Source organism: Tachypleus tridentatus, chromosome 8, assembly GCF_004210375.1.
Source record: "Tachypleus tridentatus isolate NWPU-2018 chromosome 8, ASM421037v1, whole genome shotgun sequence".
NCBI lineage: Eukaryota > Metazoa > Arthropoda > Merostomata > Xiphosura > Limulidae > Tachypleus > Tachypleus tridentatus.
In genome coordinates, this window is record NC_134832.1 from 157,754,266 (window position 1) to 157,777,024 (window position 22,759).

A 22,759-nucleotide genomic window follows, 5' to 3' on the forward strand; every position below is an offset into this window, starting at 1 on the left:
AAATGATTTGTTATGCAGTGTTACCTAAAACATTGTTTAGGACAAATTTGTGTCATAAAGATAAGTTTTTTTTTTTTTTTTTACTTTACAATGGTGTGTTTACACTTTATATTTTATAATGCATGCTTTTAAACCAATTGCAATGTTTATTTATTTATGAAAAGTGTATAACTACCTTTCAAGTTGTTTTAGAAATAAAATTATTGCTAAAAAATACAAGTTTAAAATAATGCAACATTTTTTTAAAGGGTCTTATTTTTTTTAGGTAGGTCTTGTTCAGGCTTGTGAATGAAAAGGATTTGTACAATTTTAATAATATAATTTACTAATTTTTTAAAATATTAATTTGACCTATCCATACTTTTAGTGTGAATTAATGTTCTTTACTCCCTTAAGGGTGAGAGAAGCAGACAAGAAGAAGTTGGTAGAAACTGCCCTAAAACAGCTCAGACAGTTAACATCAAACAGTGATTAGTATAATTGTACTTAATTCTTCCCTTTGTTACATATTTTGGTTTCCTATAATTACTGGCTTGATGGAAAGTATCCATTCAGTTTTTTGTGTGTTTAATGAATTAGTAAAATGTGACTGTTCAATGTCAAGAACATTGATATCAATTATTCTGAGAAGTGACTGAACCAGGCTTTCAGTTAACATTAATAAAATATAAAGATTCTCATCATTACCACAGTTTTGTTAAAAATGGATAGTTCTAGCAGCAGAGCTTACCATATTAATATTTGCCTTACAAGGAAATTAGGCCAAGAAGTGCACTTTCTACTTATTTCTAACAAAATATATTGACCAGTTTTTAATTGTTTGGCTATATAGTTTTAAAATTTTGTGAGAGACAAAAACGTTTATAACACTAAATTATTAAAATTATTTGACCCATGTGTTGCTTTATTTCTCAGTTTTAAATCACTTTTTGTTTAGCCCATTTATTGTGTTATAGAATAGGAAAGTGTGATTCTGAGGGAAGTTTGATATTATAATTAAATTGTAATCATAACACAAATAATAAAAAAAAGACATTAAACACGGGTCAGTGTTGTCTGGCAGATTTTAGTGTATTAGTCTATTAATAATTATACCTTGAGTGAAATTATAAGTAAAATATTACAATATAAGACAAACACTGAAATATTTTCTAATATAAAAAAAATAAAATTCATAAGGTTTCTAACTGATTTAGAAATTTAGGGAAAAAAAACTTCATTATAGTATGAATGTAGACATTTCAAGAAATCACTAGGTAAATTAACATGTTGCTATTGTGGTACATGTAATAGTTCTGTTCTAATTTTCCATTTGATTTAATAGCTAGCTCATAACTGTTTGGTCTCAAGGTAATATATAGATAGTAGAAAATGAACTTGAATCATCTTATAAACTGTTGTTGTGACACAACTGAATTCCTTGTGTTTTCTGAATATAACTTAACAACTAATTGTAAAGTTACATACAGATATTAGAATATAAACAAACCTTGTAGTATAATAAATAGCAGCTATGATAGATCTAAACTGTCTTCTTTATGATTCAACACACTGATATAGTTGTGTTAAGAGAGTCATCTGTATAAACAATATCTGTAAAGATGTGTTTTCAAAACAAACACCAAGGGCTTTTATGAGATTTTTAGAATGGTACTTAATACAGTTTCTCAAGTGTGGTCCCAGTTATTACTGGAAGAAACATCATCATGTGGATGCAAAGTAAAATTGCCAACCTGGTATGTGGTGAAGTAAAATGGTAAGCAGACAATACAGGAGAGAACAGTTAGTATTATGTACAGTAATTTAGGTATAGTTGACTGGTATGCTGTAACATAATGAAGGGTGCTAAGAATACATTGTGTTATAATAATCCATAAATGGTAAAATGATTGTTACTATACCACAACTGCTGCAACCTAATGGCAGACACTAGAAAATCACAGTATTATGACAAGGGAAAAAAAAAAATGGTTATGTGCTAATATGGTAATACTCTAATATAGTGGGAGATGCTAAAAACAAACAAACAGTACTACAACCATGAAAAAGTGGCTAAATGATTGTCACTGTGCTGTACCTTGATGTTGCTATAAGGTGACTGTTTTGTGGTGCTAAATAATTTGACAAAGTTGTTTACCAAACTAATGCAGAAGAGCATATGATGTTACTACTATAGAATAATTCAGTTTATTTGTTACATATACAAGACAAATATGTCTGTAGTAATATTACAAAGTAGTATAATTTGTTTGTCATTGTATAAACAGACTTTTCATCCTCTACTTACATCAGACACTTAGAGCTGGCAGCTGGTTTTTACTCAATATTAAACATATTTACGTGCTGCGTATCTGAAAGCCAGTGTTCAGTTTATTTTGAAATAAATCTCACATCTCATGCTTGTAAGAAATGTTTGGTAGGATAGTCTACAAATGGGAAAAGGACTTTTAAAGAATCTTAAAAATGGGAATAATGTTTGACATGTTTCTCTAATAATTTGACACTGAAAGAAGTTAGTTGTGCTTAACTTTTATGAAACATTTAAAGTTGTGCATTTTACTTGTCATATAAGTATGCTACTGGTTGAATTGTAATTGACTAATTAGATAAAATAATTATTAGCTATGTTGTAAAGTGCATTTTAGGCTCATAATGAATGATACATCATCAGGTTATTATGGGGTATAATTTTCAACAGTTTTTGTACTTTACATTAAATAAACCCCACTATCTGGTAGATGGTGTAGTTAAATACTTTTCCTTTGCAAAGAGGTTTTAGTGGAATAGTCCATTGCAGTTAATAATAAGGTAATATAATTTACATTGTTTGTGTGAATAATACATACTTCATGAAAAATATGTTAAGATCCATTTTTTTTCATAATTACAGTCATTAAGTGTTGCTTTTTTTAATATCATTCATGCTTTTTCATTTATAAATTTGACTGCTCATGGGAGAGATGTAATTAAACATTAAGGGTTTTTTTTCTCTCTAGCACTATACTGTTTCTGCTTCTGTTTGTTTAATTTGTTTGTTACATGAAATTCCAATTTTGAAGGTCCCAAACTTGTAGATGTTTACAGCACTAGAACTACTAGTAAACATTTGTTAATGAAGAAGAATTTTTGTAACATTACTCCTGTTACTGATTGTAAACAGAAGACTTAGTACTCCTGATTTACATATTAATTTATGTTAGTACAAGTATAGTACTATATCATGTTGTTGTTTTTTTAATTCATGGAATACCTATTGTGAATCATATTAGATACTCAAGAGATTCAGACAAATGAAAAGGTACAGAGCAATATAAAATTCTAACAAAAGATAGCCATGTTTAGATAGTGAGTAAAAAATTATCATGTTTTGTTTTTGTTATTTGTTGTGAAAAAAAGTCAGAGTGGCCTTTTAACTAATATAAAACAATTTGTTAATGATAGTGCAAGTTCCCTTGCACAGGCCTTCAACAGTTACAGAGATTAGTGATAAGGGTTAACATTTTCTGTGACCATTAGTTGTCTTAAGGGTTCAAAATATTTGTAAGCTAATAACCATCATGAAGGGTGGAAACTTCTGTAAGGTATCAGCCTCTGTGTTTCATAAATGTTTTCACAAAAACTCTTGGTTGTTTACAATCCATTTTATCAGGTTGGACTTCAATGGTCACATCATGATTCAAACTGCTTACTCTTGAATGTTCAACATTTAGTTGTTTCTTGTCCCAGCCTTTTGTATTACTTTGTTTTGACCATAGGCAATTTCTTTTTCAGAATAGTATGTTACTGTGGACATGAATAATTAGTGTAAATATGTGTATATTGCTTTGATGTTTTGAACTATGAAGTGCTTCTTTATGCTTAGTTTTACACTTCTGGAAACAGCTAAAACCATTTAACTCAATTGGTATTTTAACACTAGTTAAAAGGTTATAAAATTTGATAATATTGTCATGCTTTTGTGTAAATGATAAAAATTGATCAGAGAAACTAACTTTAAAACATAATATTTATAAGTAGACTTCAAATAAAACAAGTCAGAACTATTTTTGTGTGTGTGTGTGTTTGGAAAATATTTTATTAATCATTATAAACTTATAACTGCTACAAAGAAACTGTATAACATACTTAATTTTCTGGTTGTGTTAGATGTTGATGTTTTTCAGTTTGAAGAAATCAAGTTTTGTGGAATGTTTTTTTGTTCAGTAACTGAGAAAGATATTTATCTGTGTTGTACATTGTATGTTTTTTTTGTTTGTGGGTTACATTTGTTTTCCACAAAATAGTTTATTGTAACTTATCTGTTTATACCTTTGTTGCTGAGTTTTTGGGAGATAGTTTTCAAGTGCCTTTTGTGTGCAAACTAAACAATTTCCATAAAATCAGTTTATAAGTTTTTGGTAAATTTATCCTATTTAATAACACCATTTTTTTGCTTGAGTTGTATATAGAGCAATATTTACATGTTTATGTACACAGTATATTTATTACTTGTTTTGGTTTCTGAAAATATTGGATGGATGAATGGATAGAATACATTAAAAGTTAATTGTATACTTAGTGTTGTTTTGTTAGCTGGTGTTAATTTTTAATGTTTTAAACAGTAATTTGTATGTATTTACGAGTACTATATTATATGAAACTATGTTGTTTTATCCAATAACAAACAAGCATACTTCAATGAGATGTTGGTTGTTGTTTTTTAAGTTAAGAAATAATAATACAGTTGTTAACAGAATGACTAGTACATAGTTTCCAAAAAATGTTTTGTAGATTGTTTTTATTATAGGCTGTGTGTGACTTACAGATATTGCTGTATAGTCACAGTTCTTTGTAGTAACATTTACTATGCAACTCTAGATACATATACTTCTCCCTCAAGTACTTTTGTCAGACATCATTTCATTTGTAGGTCATAAAAACGTGATGAATATAATCTACAGCCTTTGTTACTGTTTGTTTTTAACAACTAAAATAAGAAGACAATTTTTATGATACACTATCAAGATGTTCCTCTCATTTGATACTTCTGCTTATAATGACGTAAAATTATTTTTATGGAAGTAAACATCACAACTTTATTCAACATACATTATTATTGTGGCATTATATTTTATTTCATAACATTCAGTTTGAGATGTTTTAAGGATAGTTTGGTACAGCTGTAGCAATGTATCCTTGTCTGATAAATTTTTTAGTGTTCCTCTTTCTTTTGTTCATGCAATCATATGTCCTAATGTGATATTAAGTACAGTGATTGTGAAGGAAAAAGAAAATTTACTGAATTTTTAACATGATACAGGATATTTGAATATTTTGAGTTATTTGCTTGAATCATTTCATAATGTTCATTATGAAGAATGAGGATTTAACAATCTGGATTAAACAGAAGTTTATTTATACATTGCTATTTATCTTCAGTTAAGACATTTTTACATTTTTCTGTTAGAGATTCCATCTTTTGATTTCCCATCCTATGTTATAATCCTTATACAAATTTTACAACCCTAGTCATTCCCATTTGGTGATCACGTTTGTATGTATATCTTCCCCCTTAAATAGCTGATTGGCAAATAGCAAGATTTTGCCCCAGCTGTTATTATCTTTGAAGAAAGTTCACTGAATAAAGTAAATTAACATTTTTCCAGGGATATTTTTAGCATGATACAGCCATGTTCTCAAAGCTCTCTTTGCCTTCAATTGTAAATTCAAGAAGGTTTACTTGTTAGTAATAGGGATAACACAAGATGAGTCTGTAAAAATATTTTATATATCAGTTTTTTTACTTCCAATAAAAAATTTCCTTACAAGAAAACGAGGACAGTTTCACACTATTAACTCATCATCTCTTTTGTGTGCCATTTTTCAAGGAGCTTCCATTAATAAAAAATTAACTCCTCATCCTGAACCTGTAGTAATTTAGAATGTATAAGAGTGATATTCAAATGCAAGTAATACCACCCTAACCAACAATGGAATTACAAGAGAATGATTGTCACATGCATTTAAAAAAATTAATGTTATGTGGTAGTTAGTCTTTGGAAATTCTTAAAACTGTTTAACACCTTAAAACTTCCCCTTGTGGAGACTACCAAATAAAACTGATGGTCCAAAGATTTTGAGATGCTTGTTAAAATGTTCTGGGATATTTGTAATCAGTGTGATATATAATGGTCAGGATCGTGTAATTCTGTGATAAAATACTTAAGTCCTGTCTATTGACTTGAAGATCCCTTGCATATTTGGTCTGGCATGGCCAGGTGGTTAAGGCACTCAACTCATAACACGAGAGTCGCGGGTTTGAATCCCCGTCACACCAAACATGCTCACCCTTTCAGTCATGAGGTTGTTATAATGTGAGACTCAATCCCACTATTTGTTGGTAAAATAGTAGCCCGAGAGTTAGTAGTGGGTGGTGATGACTAGCTGCCTTCTATCTAGTCTTGCACTGCTAAATTAGGACTGCTACTTCAGATAGCCCTCACGTAACTTTGCACAAAATTTAAAACAAACACACAATTTATGCATATTTACTCTTATTTAAAGGAACTTTGTAACTTTGGACAGTGACATACTGGAAAAAAAAACCTGTTTTGTTTATTGCTAGTAAATTTTGTTATTTTCGTGCCATTGAAAAATAATTTTCTTTCTTTCTTCTTCTTTGTTTATTTTTCAGAGGTTTCTAAAGAAAATCAAGGAACGATCTTTGTCGCCGAGTGTCTATGAGAAGAAAACAAAGTAGTACTAGTCAGGAAGATTCAGAATTAAGTGAAGGTGTAGTACTTACTAGTCAGGAAGATTCAGAATTAAGTGAAGGTGTTAAAATTTGTTTATTTTAATTTAACTACTACATGAAATAAAAGTAGATAACTATCAGTTCTGTAGTGCCTCGCTGGTACAGCAGTAACTCTACAGATTTACAATGTTAAAATTAGTGATTCAATTCCCCTCGGTGGACTCAGCAGATAGCCCAATGTGGCTTTGCTATGAGAAAAACACACACGCCAGTTCAATTAGTAAAAGGTAAAAAGATTTTTACCCAATATAGTTATCATAGAAAACTCTAATTCAACATTTTCTACCTCAAAAATACTTTAGAATTGGTTATTTTATCATTTTGTAACATTTTTTAAATAAAAATTGGAAAGAAAATTTAAAAAATGTAAACACTTGTTTGCATACAGCTTTGAGGGAATCTCTTGTAAATGGTGCAACTTTAAATTATTTTCAAATTTTCATTCCATCCCAAAACATTGGTTTATAGATAAATAAACTATCATACTTTAAATACATAATTAAACATTTTATGTTTCTTTCCTTATTTTATTATTACAGTTTTTCAATTCCACCCTTTTATAATGTCACAGCATGTAGTCTGAACTACAATGAAGAAAAGCATAAAGAATATAGCTACAAATAAGGTTTGAATGCCATTAGATGGAGCATATTATAAACTGTTTCCATCAGTGTGAAGCAAGTAAAATATTTAAGCAGAGGTCCTCAGAGATGAACAGAGGAATCTTGTGAAAAGTTTAGTAAACATAAAACTAAACTAGAGATCTGATACTTTTATTTTTAGTTTCTTTAGGTGTGTTTCTCATTGTTAAAAGGTGTTTTTGTATTAAATTATATCTGTTTGAAAGCTATGAAAAGTTTCTCTTACGACCAGACATTAGTTAAATTTAGAGGGTAGTGAAGGTAACACCAATATATTATTTTGATTCAAATCCTTATTTATTTTGTTAGGTTTATTGTATGTAAATAACACAAGTAAAATAACTTGATGAAACTTACATGAATAGATGGCAACTGCCTGTTGGAGAAAAACAAGTGTAGATGATAACATTTGGAAAGTCTTCCACCTCTCGTCTTCAAGTGGAAGACTTCAAAATGTCATCCTCTACACTTGTGATTTTACAGCAGTTATCGTCCATTCAACTAAGTTTCATCACAAATACTCTGTTTAAACAAACAATCAAAGAATAGTAAAACAACGTGTTATTTTGTGAAGATAGATTGGTCAAGTCTAAGAATATGGTTAGCAAACATATTTTTAACTACTCTGACCACTTTGGTGGTGATACCTTTGTTAAAGTTCATGATGGTAGGTTATGAATAAATCTTTGTAACAGAAAGAGCCAGAAAATTTGAAAAGTATTAATTACTGAAGAAGGTATACAACAAATCTCAATAAAAAATGTATTTATTTTCATTATGATTGAATATTCATATCTTTTATCAGGCTTGCAAAACTGTGTCAATAAAGCACCAACTATCTGTACAAATGTAGCTGTTCTGTTTTCACAGTTTTCAGAAAATATTTACAGGGTCATCACTGTGACCAGTTGTACTTGGGCACAGTTTATAATTTGTCAAATTAGCTCTTCTGAGCCATTAGGTTTAAATGTTTGTACTTTAGCACAGATGTGACACCATTTAAGAACTTTCATGAAATTGTATTTTGTAAACATGAAAATGTAATTATATAAAGCTGTAGGTTTGAATTTGGGTATTTGTCTGTAGTTTGCACTAAATACTATAAAAGTGATTTGGAAGTCAAGATAATGAAATTTCATATCCAGAAGTACTTAAAATATTATAATTGTAAATTATTCATAGTGAAATGGTAAAACACCCTTTATGTTAAAATGTAAAACTGTGACAGTTATGCTGTACAACATAGTGATTAAATGCTAACAAAGCTTTGTGGAAACTTAACGATAACCACGATGTCACATTACATTTCCCAGATAAATATTCTTCAAGATTTTAATACATTTCACCATTTCAACTTGTGACTGGTTAGATATCTCACAATAATGTTAATATGATATTTTTATTTTAAAAAAAATTTCAGGATTGGTAATTTTCAATTTTGTTTGTATAAAATACAGCTTTTCTATAAAAAATATTGTCTGGTCATTAGTAACTTTAGTGACACAGATTTTATCGTATCATTATTATTTATCTCAGATGCATTGCATGGTATTTTTAAATATTGTAAGTATATATTTTAAAGTGTCTAACAGATTGTATTATTTCTGTATAAAATTGTTCAATATTATTACGTTCTTTATGACAGAGACTTTTTTACTCTGAAAATAATTTATGTTTTGCAATAGTTTATGTCAAACAACCTCATGTTGGATTAAAGTTATTAATGGTATTTATCAAGTTTTGGACTTCATCATAACGATGACCAGAACAGTTTAAAATAGTTCCAATTTATCTTCTTCATTTTTATGACTTCTAATAGATCAGATATTATTATTTCTTTGTTTTTCTTGTCACATTTTTGAGGTTTATTTCAGTAATAACTTTATATTTTTCATTTATATCTTTGTTATGGATATTTAAATATAAAACTTTGTAATTTCTCAAATGTCTGTCAAAATTCTTTATCATGTAAATTAGGGTTTCCCAGAATGGTTGATATTGATCCCCTTGGTTTGGTGAGACTGTAAAGGGGTGAATAAGGACTTAAGTGTTGATAGGAGGACAGAAAGAACTCCTGTGCTAAAGTTGGCCTATGCATCTAAGTGCTGTATGACTCTCCAAGTTTGTATGTTGTTAAAACTGCAATTAGTCATGTAAATGGTTGGACTTCTGAAGAGACAGAGAAATAGGTTTAATGTTAGAAACTTCAGAGACTCAAACTCTGAACCCTACAGTCCAATATTCATCAGGCAACTTTTAGAGAAAACCTCATTCTTTTTCACATTTTATGTTTCCTAATGATTGCATCATAAAAGTTGATTATATTTTGAAGTTTCACTTCTAATTTATGTTCTAAGAATTTGAGAATCAGTGACCGCTTTATAAATTTCTAAAGGGGTCAACATCTCAAAAGGCTTTAGGAAATCCTGATATTATTTTGATATATTTAGGTGTATGGTATACGACGTACTTGTGCTGTTTATGACCTCCAAGTTCTTATCATTCATGTTCTATGTAAAGTATAAAATCAGTGGCCTTTTTTAATCATTTCAAACCAGTTCATGTGTTTGGTCGAATAAACGTACGACAAAAAATTTGTCATTATCAATTGCTAACTAATTTCTGTGTGTTATGAAAACAATGATTCAGGTCATTCTGAGTCAGACTTAGAAGAACAGCAGTGACACAGCTAGTTGCACCAGTGGTAGTATAACTGAGCATGGAGTCGAAGAAGAAGAGTTGAGTGACTACGGTGAGCACAGTGGACTTAGTGTTGAGAGTGTCACGAGCACTGCTGTTGACTGCAATGGAAGACTAGAAGAAAATTTGACTAGTAATAAGGCAGTTCTGCAAAACGGACTTGATTATATTAGCAAAAGGTAATAATTGTTAGCATTGGCAAAAATATACAGTTTCTGAATGAAGTTGCACAAATTCTTGAATGGCTATAAGTAAGCAAACTATAGCAGCAAGCGTGATAGTTAAATTTTCCTAAGACCAAGTTCCGTAGCTCTTAGCTATATTCAGTTGTATAAATGATAATTTATAGAACTGGAAAATTAACTTGATTAATCAATATAATCAATTACCTATGAGTATTTATAAATTATGCCATATAAAATAATTCATTAATTGGAGTTACTGTAAAATCAGTTGATGTTGCAAAAGTAATCAACTGATAAAGTTGATATTCCCCAGTTTAGTGAAAATGTCGAGAGACCAGTAAATGATAAAGAAAATGATTCTACAATGACAAAACATCAAAACCACTAACCTCTCTGACAATGATGAACAGCTGGAAATACTGGAGAAGAGAATCCAAGTACATGGGAAACAACAAGGAAAGTAGAGAGCTAAAAACCCTGAGTTCCACACCCAACGAGTAGTGAAAGAAAGGACAAACAGGGATTGCCATCCCAAAACAGACATTACACAGATAAGATAAACAGTAGTGATAAACATTTTATCCTGATACACGAAATCTCAAGATACCTATTATCAGAATATAAATGTAGAGCGAGCCACGAGACAAGCTCAGCCCTATCTTTCCTCAAATAAAATGCTAAGACGATCAATAATCCATATACAACTTTTCTCCAGGGGAAATGCAACACCGACATACCGCATAAGAGGTAAGACCTGTTGATAAAGAAATTACAAATTAGGTATAATATAAGCAAGACTGTAACAAAAAATCGTTCATAATATAATGAGAAGACAAAAAACATCAAACCAAAGAACGTCAAGAGAGGAAAGGAACCAAACCACAAAGCATTTTAAACCAGACTTTGCTAATGTCAAGTCAAACGGAATATTAAAGGAAGATTCAAGATGACCCAACCATCTGGCCTTGAGAAGATTCGTTTGAGCTTTACTAATCTGAGAGTAACGTCTCCATCACAGCAAGAGCAGTACCAATGGAAGAAGGCCAGATGTAAAGATGTTGACATCATGTGTATGGCAACACAAGTTCAACAGGAACATCATGAGATAACTAGATACTTTGAAGCGTGTTAAAAATAAAAAACGAAACATTCTCAGTGGTCAAGGTATGCAGCAGAAGAAACAATTGGCAATCTTAACACGAACCTTGATGAAACTAAACAGAATCTAATTTTAATACAAAGGGTAAAATCACATTTTTAACAAAAAGTATAAATCGTTGGTTATTCGTAGAATTGCTATAAATGTATCCAAAAACAAAATATTAGGTACAGTAAAAAGTACGTAAACAAGTAAAGTGATAGTGTAGATGGACAGTGTTTAAAACGATTTAAATCATTACGTTGATTAGCAAATTTATTTCGTTTTACATATACCTCATAGAAATTTTACGAATAACTACCATTCCATATGTTTTTATTTCCTATTTTACAAGGGTATGATCTCTAAAAAACAAACAGATGTAGTCATTACGTTTTATTTTACTCACTAGATAGCAGGTCACACACATTATGAAAGAAGATTTTCGACCTCTGTTTTGATCAAAATCACAAAAAAACAGTTACTAAATCATTAAGAAGTTATCGAGTAATAACGACATCTGGTCTTGTTTCATAGCTGGAAGTGTTTGTTTGTTGTTAAGCGCAAAGTGTCGCAGTGCAGTATTTGTACTCTGTCCAACACAAAAATCGAATAAATTAATATTTTAAACCTCAGATATAACGGTTAGCCTCCAGAGCTTTGCTTGAAAAAAAAATATAGGGTTATATGTTTTGTCCATTGACGGAGGTCTCTAATCCCAAATTTTAAGTGGATAGCCACACCGTCATCCCATCAGAGATGGCATTTGATTGGCTAATTAAGCAAAGTTCTAATAAACTTTCCACCGTATTTACTGAAGAGAACTTAACCTCGGATTTTGCGTTGTAAGTCTGTAATTTTACCACTAACCCACCAAGGGACCTTGTAAAGAATGTTTATTTGCAATACTTTCACAAAAAGAAAATCTTGAAAGAACATTTAATTTTTATCTGTTGTTATAAATATTAGTTGAATGCATGTATTATATTTCTCGCTGGATAGAAGACAAATATGAGGTTTATAAGGCTAAAATTTGTCGTTCCAGTCCCCTCCATGAACACAGAATAGATAGCCTACTGTATAGCTCTGCGATTACCAAGAAATAACTACAATAGTAGCAATAATAATACCACTATAATATATTCACGTGTTAACATGAATTTCTGGGTTACAGATTTCTCGTTTTAGTTGGTGCGACCTCTACGCCAAAGTATTTTTTATTGTATTGTTGATATGCGTCTCAGAATAAAGCTCTTGGAGCCTAGTTGTAGTTAGGAGAGAATCATCACAATGTACAATATGCCAAGAGTCCCTTTCGTGCCTGAAAAATATCCATAAACATCAGTATATATAAACTATTTTAAACACTTGTGTTGTTGAGCACTACTGCAGGTAGGCGGCGCCAGTAAACACATCACGAAGCTTTTCTGTGGTGGATGTATATCAGGCTTAGAAGGTGCGAGAGAGACTGCCGAATAAAGAACAACTATGGACAAACGTCATCACAAGGGTAGGAAATCTAGTGTTCTGTGTCCACCACAACAGGTGATACACGAGTGAGGTTTATTAATCTCATGGTCTGGCCTGACATAAATTTTTAAAACAAATGATTTTCTTAATGTTAAGTAACTCCCCCAGTGGCATAGGCGTACGTCTGGGTATAATACCATACATGGGATTTTATGTTTTTTAACCTTTTTGTTCTCATTTCCTTCTACTTATTTGTTTCAACAAAACGTGAATTGAAGGACGTAGAAGTTTTGTTTGTTTCTAAATTTTGCGCAAAGCTATTCGAGGGCTATCTGCGCTAGCCGTCCGTAATTGTGCAGTGTAAGAATAGAGGGAAGGCAGCAAGCCCACACGGCTGTAAAGGTTAGTATATTTGGTGCGACGGGGATTCGAACCCGTGGTTTACAAGTCGAACGCCTTAACCCACCTGGCTATGCCGGACCTTATAGAGATTTTCTTTTCAACTGAAGTAAGTTAATATGAGCCAGTAAGTTCCGTTTGAAAACATTTAGTTATGTATAATGGTGAAAGTTTCTTATTTCTGTCATGAACTTGTACTTCGTGTTTTATAATTAATTTGTGACTCTACTGTTATCATGCAGTACATGTAAAATGACTCTTTGACATCACATTTGTTTGGAACGAAAGTTCACAAGCGTTTTGTTGCTTTTTGTGGCATAGTTTGTCATCTTAGCGTAAAAAATGATTGAGGAAACCAGTCTTCCCAGTAGCACGGTGGTATGTATGTGGACTTACAATGCTTGAAAACAAGTTTAGATACTAAATGTGTGCTAAACACAGATAGCCCCTTTCCGGAGCTTCTCAGTTAATAATAAAGAACAAATTGAACTGTTCCCTTGCAGTGGCGTATAACGAAAATCCTAAAATACCAATTTCAACATCAATAAATGTTATCGTACTTTAAATAACTGAGTCTAACAAACAAAAGATATGTTTTCTTTCTACTTTTAGAATATTTAGAGGTCTTCCCCAACTCACTGTGTGGGTATGCAATTGATAACCACATGCCAGGGTCATACAATTAATAGGGAGGACACTATACGGACCCTAAGCCATACAAGTATAGTACCACGCATACCCCCATAGTTTTTGGGTTTGACCCCACTTAAAACATTAAGCAAAAGAACGTCTTAATATATGATTTGCTACTAAATAACACAATGGTGTAAACTAAGTTTATAGGCCAATTTCTATTTTACAAACACTTTTAATTGACTAAAGTGTCACGTTATTTGATAAAAATAATTATTTTTTGTTTTATTATTTACTTTTTATTAGTTTAGGTGTATGATGTCACCCTTATAGTGTTTTCAATAGATAAATAATTTATGTACAACTTGAAAACACTATAAGGGTGACATCATACACCTAAACTGCCCTGACATCTAGTGAAATGTGAATTACATTCAGTAAATAAGATTATTAATTATTAGAACATGAGCTGTTAAATTATTGTGTGGACATTTGTTATTTATTTTATTTCTACAAATAACTTTAATAATATGATAAAAGTATAAAAGTAATATATTTTAAATATCATTTTATGTTTATTTGTCTTTCTGAATTATTTACTATAATATATGAAAAATACTATTAAGCACAATCTACATTACATAAACTAAATGTGTATATTCTTACTGGTTGAAGTATAATATTTATAATTGGTTAAAGATGTAATATTGAAGACATTTTACAATGTTATTCATTGTGACCAACACTTGTTTTAAAAAGTACAGTTTTCTTTCATTGTTTATTGTTTAACTATATGGTGTAATAAGCAACATTGACCACGATATAATATTTCACATTGTTCGTATGTCATTTGAATAAATGGGAAGAGAAACATAGTGTTCTAATTAGTAGTTTTAAAATCTAAAATACATTATTATACTTGTGTTGTGAATTGTTTGCATATTTCTTTTATCAGTCAGTAAGTAAAATACCACTGGTATTGTTATTTGAGCAATAAACAGGGATGCGAGGAATGTGAAAAAAGTATTACCTCTTGTCTATTGTTGGCTTTGTTCTTTCGAGGATTAGCCTGCAATGTGAGAAAGACACAGATGAACTGTACAAAGAGATGGGTCGATATGCAAATAATTAAACGTGTTAAAAGATAGAAATAAATACAGTTTCATAATATCTTATTATAAATGAAGCTGAAAGTTCATTCTCAATCCCATATCTAAAGGTTTTCTTGATAATTTGTATAGTAAAACTACTTACACTTATGAAATACTATTTAATAGTGGTATAGATATGTCTCGTACACAATGATTTTTTTAAAGATAAATTTAAGTATGGGATTTGATATAACTAGATTATGAGACATTAAAGTTCTTAATATAATTGTAAAATGATACTAAATGCATAATGAAAAATATTTGAAAATACAGAGAATTTACAATATAAATCATCTAAGACTAGAGGGTTTGTTTGTTTGTTTTTTGAACTTCGCACAAAGCTACTCGAGGGCTATCTGTGCTAGCCGTCCCTAATTTAGCAGTGTAAAAATAGAGGGAAGGCAGCTACTCATCACTACCCACCGCCAACTCTTAGGCTATTCTTTTACCAACGAATAGTGGGATTGACCGTCACTATATACACCCTCACGGCTGGGAGGGCGAGCATGTTTTAGCGCGACGCGGGCACGAACCCGCGACCCTCGGATTATGAGTCGCACGCCTTACGCGCTCGGCCATGCCAGGCCTTAAGACTAGAGGGAAAACAGGTAGTCATCACTACCCACCGCCAACCCTTGAGCTACTCTTTTACCAATGAATAGTGGGATTGACTGTAACATTATAATGCCCCCACGGCTGAAAAAGCAAGCATGTATTGGTGCGAGTGGGATTCGAACTCGCGACCCTCAGAACGCCTTAACCCATCTGGCCATGCCGGGCCCTTTTATCGATAAGCAGAAAACAACGTTTCTACCTTCTTAAGTTATCTTTGTTAACCTGACGATGACCTCGGAACGTTGTTTTCTCCTTATCAATAAAAGTATTAATACCCATACCAGCCGTTCTGAGATACATTTTATTTCAAGTGGGGTTTCCGTCATGAAGATTTTTTTTTCTGTTGCGAAAGAAAGAAATACATTTGTATAATTTCGGTGTATGAAAACTATAAAACAATAAATAAAATAATAAAGACATTTTGTTTTTTCTTAATAATTTGCTAAACTGCAATTCAACAAACATAACATATTCTTCAGAATATTGGTTAAATTGTGGTGAATTATATATTGGTGAAGCAAATCGTTTAAAATTAAAGATAAATTTATACAAACTCGTCATACGTAAGGTCCCCAAAACAAGGAGCATTTCATACTTACAAACATTTTAATGAAAGTATTTTGAGAAAATTTTAAATTCAGAAAGAATCCTGTTTTTTCACGTTTCCAATCTTTTGTCCCGGTATAGCCAGGTGGTTAAGACGTTTGACTCGTAGTCTGATGATCGCGGGTTCGAATCCTAGTCGCACCAACATCCTCGCTTTTTCACCCGTGGGAGCGTTATAATGTGACGGTCAATCCCACTATTCGTTGGAAAAGAGTAGCCCAAGAGTTGGCGGTGGGTAGTGACGACTAGTTGCCTTTCCTCCTGTCTTACGCTGCTAAATCAGGAACGGCGAGCGCACATAGCTTTCGCGTAGGTTTTTCGCGAAATTTAAAAACAAACAATAAAAGTGTTAATAGCCATGCCAGCTGCTCCCTATTGTTATTTCTTATGGGCTTATTTAATAATTTATTTAAATTGTTGTGTTTGCTTCTTGATAAATAATTTTATTATGCTTAGATTATTATTTACTGTGTGTTTGTATTACATGTGTTTTGGATATATACAGAGTGTCCCAAAAACATGTATACACACTTTAAATGATTATAACTCAAACTTTCTTATTTTACAGATACAACGGATTTGAAGTAATGGAAGAAGTAAAACTAAGCTTTGATAAAAGGAAAGTTATCTTAAAGTGTTACTGGAAGTGTGAGAACGTAGCTGAAGTGTAAAGACGGTTTTAGAAAGGAATTTCAAACATATCCACTCACCATTACTCGTATTAGAGACACGTTTCAAGCAAATGGAACTGTTCAAGACGTCCATAAAGGGCATTCTGGAAGCTTGCAGTCGTCCACCAGTTCCACACGAGAAGCAGAGCTGTGGGAAAGTCTCCACCGATCTCCAAGAAAATCTATTCGGCAAACAGGAATCCCAAAATCGAGCGTCCATCGCATATTGAAGCACGCTCATTGGAAAAGTTTTATTCCAGCATTAGTCCACACCCTCAATGAAGATGATTCTGACTGGATTTGGTGAGTGGTACCTGACAAAAAAACTGTAGAGGATGCACAGCTTCCAAAAAAGATTGTCTGTAGCGATGAGGCCGCATTCAAGTTAAGTGGCTCAGTTAATCGCCACAATTGCACCTACTGGGCTCATCAGAACCCGCCTGTTACGGTTGAACACCACGTAAACTTACCACTGGTTAACAGTGTGGTGTGGATTATCAGCGTTGGGCATAACTAGACCATTTTTTTTTTTCGAAAACACAAACACTGGTCTCGTTTATTTGAACTTGTTGCAAGAATCTAGCGTGTCACGCATTCGAGAGCAATTTGGAGATGAGGAGTTTTATTTTCAGCAAGATGGAGCACCTCCCCCACTACCATCGTAATGTGAGGGCCTATCTTGACAAAACTTTGCCGAACAGATGGATTGGGCCAAGAGGTAGCAGTGAATTACCCCCCCGTTCACCAGACCTAACATCTCTGGACTTTTTTTTTATGGGGATACGTCAAAGATAAGGTTTGTAACACAAAACCTGCAAACATCAATGAACTGAGAGAAGCAGTTGAAAGAGAATGCGCCCAAGTACCAAATAAAATGATTCGTTAAATCTCACCGCGTTATCAGCAGTGCCCGGATCAGAACGGTCATCAGTTCGAACACCTGCGATAACTCAAAAGATTCTACAGTTGCTTCTTAAACTTGGATTATAAAACCTAGATATATCTTAATAAACATTGTATTTATAATCATTCAAAGTGCGTATACATTTTTTGGGACACCCTGTACACACACGTATCTATTACTGCGGACGATTCACTCTCTCTCGTCGTTTGGGTATTAATATATACCCAGAAGGGTCAAGTGCACTTGGCCTCTTCCTTTTCTTTGTTTATCTGAACTGTTTAATGTGTCAATAAATATTACATGAGAGCCAGAGTAACCCGCACTTGCTCAGGCCCCTATCAGTGCAATGTTCATGCATCATTCACCAATGTATTTGGTAAGAACATATCATTTCTCTTTACAGTTCCATCAATCGCACTTCCATAATAGGGGTCAGCTAAAATATTTACGTAAATTACCTTTCAATGTTTATTTTCAAGTTCCTCACTAATGTGATGTTTAGTTCATAGGTGGCCTGTTTTTATTTTATTTCTTTAATTATTAGTTATTAATCTAATGTATACCGGCTCGACATGGCTAAGCGTGTTGAGGCGTTCGACCCGTAATCCGAAGGTTGCGGATTCGAATCCCGGTCGCACTTTCAGTCGTAGGGGCGTTATAATGTATCAGTCAATCCCACTATTCGTTGGTAAAAGAGTAGCCCAAGAGTTGGCGGTGGGTGGTGATAACGGGCTGCCTTCCCTCTAGTCTTACACTTCTAAATTAGGGACGGCTAGCGCAGATAACCCTCGAGTAGCTTTGCGCGAATATTCAATCTATCGATCTCACATAATAGTTCATTTTTTCTCCAATTTTTATCAAAATGTTTTATTGTTCTTCGTAGGAGTCTATCTACTATTATTGACATGTTTGAATATTTATGCATAAACTTTGGTGACGCAGATCTAGGTATTTTATACCATCGTGAGTAATGTATTTTGTGTTGTCACTACGGGTAATTTCCGTTATGATTTGGTTTGTTTTGAATATCGCGCAAAGCTGCACGGGGGCCATCTACCCTAGCCCTCCCTAATTTTGCAGTGTAAGACTAGAGGGAAGGCAGCTAGTCATCACCACCTACCGCCAACTCTTGGGCTACTCTTTTATCACTGAATAGTGGGAGTGGCTACCACATATAACGCTCACAGGGTTAAAAAGGTGAACAAGTTAGGTGGGGCGGAGATTCGAACCCACGATTGCGAGTCTAGCGTCCTTTACAGTAAATGCCCGGCATAGCCAGGTCGGTTAAGGCGTTCGACTCATAATATGAGGGTCGCGGGTTCGAATCCCCGTCGCTCCAAACATTCTCACCCTTTCAGCCGTGGTAGCGTATTATATGACGATGAATCCCACTATTCGTTGGTAAACAGTAAAGCCAAGAGCTTACACTACTAAATTAGTAACAGCTAACGCAGGTAGCCCTCATGTAGTTTTGCGCGAAATTTCAAAACAAACAAACCTTCACAGTAAGGCTGTCAATTTTTCATCCCGAGTTCATGATCTGTATTTTTATTTTTTATACACGCATCGCGATTTTGAATTTTTAACCAACTTTCGTTAATTGTTATTTAGCGCTAATTTAACCACCTAAATACGTTTGATGTAATTTACAACGTTACTACTATTTATATATGCAAATATAATTTGAACCTTCATAAAATATATTTATCTGTACATTCAAAGTTGCTGCTAAACCAGTTTTTCCTATAGTCTTAGAATTAAGTATAATAACATGTAAAAATTATATTCTATGAACATTAATTGCTTATGAAGAACGTTCCTTTAAACAAGCATGAAAAAAAAAAACATACGTGAACTCCGACACAGTCAGTGTACAACAAAAGATGGTTTATTGATAAATAAGCACGAAACTACACAATGAATCATCTGTGCTCCGCCCACCACGTGCATCTAGATTTATAAGTGTGAAGACATGCCGTTGTACCGCTGAAGAGATATAAAAGATGGACTTCACATGTTTATTGTCCTTGTTGACAGTCCTTAAGTCTGTCGAGCCCCGCGGACTCCCTTTTGCGAGGGTTACGGTGACATGCTTACTTCATTGCTTTGACAGTATTAAAAACATCGTGTTGTTCATATATTTTACTAATCGTTTCAAATATCTCATTTTCATAGTTCCTCTATTTCTTCGTGAGAATTAATTAAACATGTAATATATATAATATTTGTTTGTTTGTTTTCCACAAGTTGTAAAGGCCAACACGTTGTCCAAACTTGATACATTCATCCTGCACCATTTTACCATTACTTGTACTTTAGTTTTATATTCGTTATCAATTTTCACGAGTTACCAGATGCTATTGAAATTCAAAATTAACCTTTGCTGTTTCATTTTACTACACAGAAATACAAAATAACTTATGGGCCTATTATTTAAGAAATGGAAGATTTACTCAGGTCACAATTAAATGGAAAGAAAAAAAGACAGGTATAGATAGAACCTTGTTTGGCTTGATGACATCAGTAAATGGACTGGCGATTAGAAGCTTGAACTAGGAAAGTAATTTTATGCGGGAATAGAGAACAGTAGAAAAACATGATCCTCCGTCCACCTTCTAAACTGGTGAAGACACAATGATTATTCCATTTTAGAATATTTTATGGACGATGTCATTTATAGAAATGATAAATGAGTTAAGTTTTTTTTTCAATTTTTATTCTCTCCCACATTTTGAAATTACAATAGAAAACATAGAAAATTAAACTACTTTTATCAGTTATAAAACCTAATCATAAACAATTTTGAATTTTATCTAAAGTTTAACATAATCTAGCACAAGATGGCGGAGTATGCTGATAATAAAACTTTTTTTTTCTCTTTCTTTATTGTTATAATTGTTTATATTTAAAGCACAAAATTAGACCGTTTGAACCACGACATTTTTTTATTGTAAAGATTTTTAAAATGCAAGGTAAACGCAATTAATAATATTTTTACCAAGATAACCACGACGAAAGGCCTAAAGCTTTTTTTTTTTTCAAACTTATTGTTTGTTTGAATAGATTTAAGCAAAGAGGTACCAAATGGGTTCTCTGTGCTCCGCCCACCACGAGTATCGAAACCCTATTTTTTATACGTTTTTTTATTTGTTTTAAATTTCGCGCAAAGCTACACGAGGGCTACCTGCGCTAGCCGTCCTTAATTTAGCAGTGTATGACCAGAGGGAAGGCAGTTAGTCATCACCGCCAACGCTTGGGCTACTGTTTACAAACAAATAGTGGAATTGACCGTTACATTATAACGCTCCTACCGCTGAAAAGGCGAACATGTTTAATGTGACGAGGATTTGAACACGCAATTCTCAGACTTGCGGTGTGAGTCAGCAGACATTCCGCTGTGCCACTCGTGGGGGATGATGAAATTAATTATTATAAACTTTCAAATGTACATTATTTATTGACATTTCTAGATAAAAACTCTAATGTATTTTGTGTAATATTTTTGATAAAAACATCAGATCACATAGACTCTTTAATTTTTTCAACATGAATTACTGTTTGTTGCTATAATTTCTAATTTACGTGTATATAACAATTTAATTTTATTATATGCATACGTACTGATATATCTTCAACCCTTCTGTATAAGAAAACACAGGATCGAACCTCGGTCATGACAAAAACTAGTCCTCAGCAGTAGTATCCTGACAACGGCATCCTGACGAAATGATTTAGTATTTAGTAAGTTTTATTATTTAGGTACACTAATAAAAAAATAGGTGTATAATAATAATCAAATTTTAGGTAATCATACAAGGTACTATTTTTCTCGCCTTCTACTGGAATAAATCAGAAAGAAAAATAATGATAAAATATTTTATAACCTTTTAAAAATTGTAGTTAAATCACTAGTTTCTCGCCATCTGCCGGAATAAATGAAAAAGAAGAGTAACGAAAATTATTTTATAACATTTTAAAAATTGTAGTTAAATCACGAAAACTTACACGTCACATGAACACGTTTTTATTTTATATCTCTTTAAAATTATCTTCAGTTTCTAGATTTAAAAAATCGAAATTTTATTTTTGGAAACCAAGTTTCTTTCTCTACACTGTAAATTAGACTTTTATTCACTTTAGAATGGAAACAAAAATTAGTAAATCGTAAATATCGCAAAAACGAAAAACAATTCCAGAATTATATTATACTGAAACTCTTCCCAATTTGATTGCAAGGAATAAAATAAGATAGAATACGGCATCAAAAGCTAAGACTAAATGAATTTAGTCCCACTGGTCATATTCTAAAATATACATTTGTTTGTCCGGAATTTCGCGCAAAACTACGCCAGTATTGTCTACGCTCGCTGTCCCGAATTTAGCAATGAAACACAGCTAGGGAAGGTAGCAAGTTATCACTACCCATCGCCAGCTTTTACTTACTTTTTTACCAACGAGTAATGAAATTGAGTATAACATTATAGCGTCCCCATTATAATGGCTGAAAAGGGCAAGCATGTTTGGCTGGGACGAGATTTCGAGCCCGTGACCTTCACATAAGAAGCCACGTGCCCTAACTACCTCGCCATCATTTTAATACATTTTACAATTTTTAGACTCCATAACATGTTCCATACGGAAGTGAAAATGCACAACCGGTGTGTATGGTATTAAAAGTTTCATTTTCAATTTTTGGGTACGAATACTTTTTTTTAAAATATCAGTTTCCATAAAACGTCATATTAATAACCAATGATTGAAATAGATAGCTCAGTAATTTTATTGTATTCTTGGAGTTAGCTCAGAAGTTCTTTTGTAATCCTTCATGAAACTAAATGAAAAGTTTTGCTATA

At 32.6% G+C, this 22,759-nt stretch overlaps 1 long non-coding RNA gene across 1 annotated transcript; it reads left to right on the forward strand.

The window, feature by feature from the left end:
- Window positions 1-12,152: 12,152 nt before the first annotated feature.
- On the forward strand, window positions 12,153-18,222 carry LOC143223804 (uncharacterized). Its single transcript, XR_013013081.1, has 2 exons — window positions 12,153-12,967; window positions 16,900-18,222. It is a non-coding gene; the product is annotated as an uncharacterized LOC143223804 (long non-coding RNA).
- The last annotated feature ends 4,537 nt before the right edge of the window (window positions 18,223-22,759 follow it).